The sequence below is a fragment of the Mustela nigripes genome, chromosome 2, assembly GCF_022355385.1.
Source record: "Mustela nigripes isolate SB6536 chromosome 2, MUSNIG.SB6536, whole genome shotgun sequence".
Classification (NCBI taxonomy): domain Eukaryota; kingdom Metazoa; phylum Chordata; class Mammalia; order Carnivora; family Mustelidae; genus Mustela; species Mustela nigripes.
Window position 1 is genome coordinate 114,456,642 of NC_081558.1, and position 3,490 is coordinate 114,460,131.

The following is a 3,490-nucleotide window of genomic DNA, read 5'->3' on the forward strand; positions in this document are numbered from 1 at the left end:
ATTATGTGCTTCTTCCCTAGACATTTTTTTTTTTCTCTTTAATCTTCTGAATTTGCTCCTTCCAGGCCCTGACCAACAAGCCAACCCATTTTCCAATACTCAGGAGTCTATATATATATATTTCTCATGCTACTTTTTTACTACATAAAAAGTAAAAAAAAATCATACATACTGCTCCCAGCTTTGTCCTTGGAAGGACTGTCCCTTGCAACTAACATTTAGGCCCATCCCCCAGAAGGACTATGTTAGGATAGCAGTCCATTTTTAGTTTGTTCCAACATAGTGTGCCAACACAGCTATAAGCCAGGTCCAAGATTTTCCCCCTTCCATCAGCTGGCTTTAGGAATACTTCCATGCCTCAATGAGATGTGAAGTATGAATAGAGGTTTTAGGCATTAATGTAGCAGAAGTAAGTCCTGTTCATGTAGTTTTTTTGTATCCTCTGATTTTTCTTGGTCCTGATTTTATGCCATTTCCATAGTATGATAGGTTGCTGCTGCACTTGTCTGATTCTATAGCTTGGTAGATATGAAAATACCAGTTTGTAATGGGCTGCAACGTGTATATAGCCATTTGGTCAGGTGTTTAATCTCTACTAGAGCTTCATAACAGCCAGGGGCTACTTTACAAAATGTGTTGTATCTGCCACAGAAGACAGTCTTGCTCTAAAATCTGAAATGTATTACCATTTTCCAAAGACCTAACACTTGTGTTCAGCATGCTTCCTTCGATCTATTTACTATGAATACCCCTGGTGTCACTGAATTTGTTGGATGATGTAGTCTGGAGGGTAGGGAATTTTGTATTGTAGACTGGATTTGTTGCTGAGCCTTCTTTTTGCTCTGGGATCCATTAGAATTTGCTAGTCTTCCAATTGTCCAACAACTAAATCAGAGTGGTGTTCCTAAGAGCACTATGTGCTGCCTCCAATACCCAAGTACTACATCTTTTTCTTAGTGATAGGGCATGCAAGATGAAACAACTTGGCTTTTATTTTAAAAGGGATATCCTGGGGTGCCTGGGTGGCTCAGTGGGGTAAGCCTCTGCCTTCAGCTCAGGTCATGATCTCAGGGTCCTGAGATCGAGCCCCAAGTAGGGCTCTATTCTCGGCTGGGAGCATGCTTCTCCCCTCTTTGCCTGCCTCTCTGCCTACTTGTGATCTCTCTCCCTCTCTGTGTCAAATAAAAAATAAATAAAATCATTTAAAAAAGAGGGGGATATCCTGACATGCTCCAGATTATTGAACTCCTAAACACTTTATTCAATACAATAAAGCAAGTATAGCAAGATGTAAATTATAGAATCTAGGTGTTGATATTCAGGGATTTGCTATAAAATTATTTCAACTTTTTTATGTGTTTGAACACTTTCATAATAAAACATTGAAAAAACACTTGTTTATCATAAGGAAACCTTATTAACCTTTATAGCGTTTTTCTTCTAGCTTGTGATATGCATGTGTCTAAATAGGACAGCCAGAGTACTTATCAGTTGTGGCTCTCCAGCCTAATTTGTATAACCTCATTAAGAAAGTGTACTAGTGGGGCTCCTGGGTGGCTCAGTGGGTTAAACCTCTGCCTTCGGCTCAGGGTCCTGGGATCAAGTCCCGCATCGGGCTCTGTGCTCAGCAGGGAGCCTGCTTCCTCCTTTCTCTCTCTGCCTGCCTCTCTGCCTACTTGTGATCTCCCTCTGTCAAATGAATAAATAAAATCTTAAAAAAAAAAAGAAAGTGTACTAGTGTGATACTCTATGGAATATCAAGATGATCAAAGTTCTTCTGGACTTGATTGTAACAGAATAGGAGGGCTGACCTCCCCTGCCTTTTTGTTTGTTTGTTTTTGAACACAATAGTTTTACCATTCACTTATGACAACTGGTAATCATCAAATTAGCAATGGTTACCTGCAAAAGTTATTACACTATCTGTGCTGTCATTGCTTGAGATTGATCAAATATATAGAGTCACAGACATTTCCTACTTTAATGATATCATATTAATCAGACTTGGTTTACCACCAGTTTTTATAAATCCAGACCTAGAGAAAGAACTAGGTCTGGAGACACATGTATGATCTTAATATAGTAAATAATCCCCTGCTTAAAAAAAAAAAAATCTTTGGATAGACTTTTTTAGGGTACTTTTAGGTTCACAACAAAATTAAATAGACAATATGGAGGTGTCCTACCTATATACCTCCTGCCCCCACATATGCATAGCCTACCCCATTATCAACTTCCCCTACCAGAGTGGTACATTTGTTACAATGAACCTACACTGGCACATTATTATACAATGCCCATAGTTTACTTTAGTATTTTGCTCTTTGTGAACATTTTATAGGTTTTGATCATGTGTAATGATATGTTATTTACTATTGTGGTATCATACAGCTTAGTTTCAGTGCCCTGAAAATTCTCTACGCTCCACCTATTCATCCCTCCCTTCCTGCTGCCACTAACAACCATTAATATTTTTATTGTCTTCATAGTTTTGCCTTTTCCAGAATGTCATATAATTGGAATCATATAGGATGTAGCCTTTTCTATATTGGTCTCCTTCTCTTAGTAACACCCATTTAAGGTTTTTCCATGTCTTTTTATGGCTTGGTAGGTTATTTCCTTTTAGCACTGAATAATATTTCATAGTTTGTTTATCCATTCACCTATTGAAGAACATCTTTGTTGCTTCCAGGTATTGGCAATTATGAATAAAATGTCTATAAATGAATGTTAAGTTTTTGGTAATTACCAAGGAGTACTATTGCTGCATGATAAGGTAAGACATGTTTAGTTTTGTAAGGAAGTGTAAAACTGTCTTCCAAAGTGGTTGTATTAATTTACATCCCTACCAGCAATGAATGAGGACTTCTGTTGCTCCACATCCTTGCCAGCATTTGGTATTGTCAGTGTTTTTGATTTTTGCCATTCTGATAGGTGTAAGTGCTATCTTGTTATCTTAATGACATGTGATGTTGAACATCTTTTCGTATGCTTATCTGCTGTCTCCATATCTTTTTTGGTAAAATGTCTTTTCAGGTTTTTGCCCATGATTTAATTGAGTTGTTTGTTTTTTTAGTTGTTGAATTTTAAAAGTTCTCTGTGTATTTTAGGTAATGGTTCCTTATCAGATATGTCTTTTGTGATATTTTCTTTCTGTCTGTGATATTTTTTTGTTATTCTCTTGACCCTTACCTTCTAAGAGTCATTTATGGTGACTAATCTCTTTAATTCTTCCATGGATGTGGCATTACTTCTAATTTACTATCAGCCTGGAGATGAGGTGCAGTTACAGGAGCTTCCACTTAGTCCTGTTTACCATAATGGCTTTACTCCACATGTTAAGGAATCAGTGAATGGATTCTAACAGTTTCTAAATGTATGCACTTAGGGACAGGGGAAATTACAAGTGAATACTTGAGTCCACTAGATTCACTGTGAATTGATCTTTAGTCATTTCTTTTAAAATAGTAAATGCACGCTAAGGAAATGA

The 3,490-nt window shown here is 37.2% G+C and overlaps 1 pseudogene; it reads right to left on the reverse strand.

Moving 5' to 3' along the window:
• Positions 1-2,007: 2,007 nt before the first annotated feature.
• Positions 2,008-2,122, reverse strand: LOC132012734 (small nucleolar RNA SNORA72; annotated as a pseudogene).
• Positions 2,123-3,490: the final 1,368 nt, after the last annotated feature.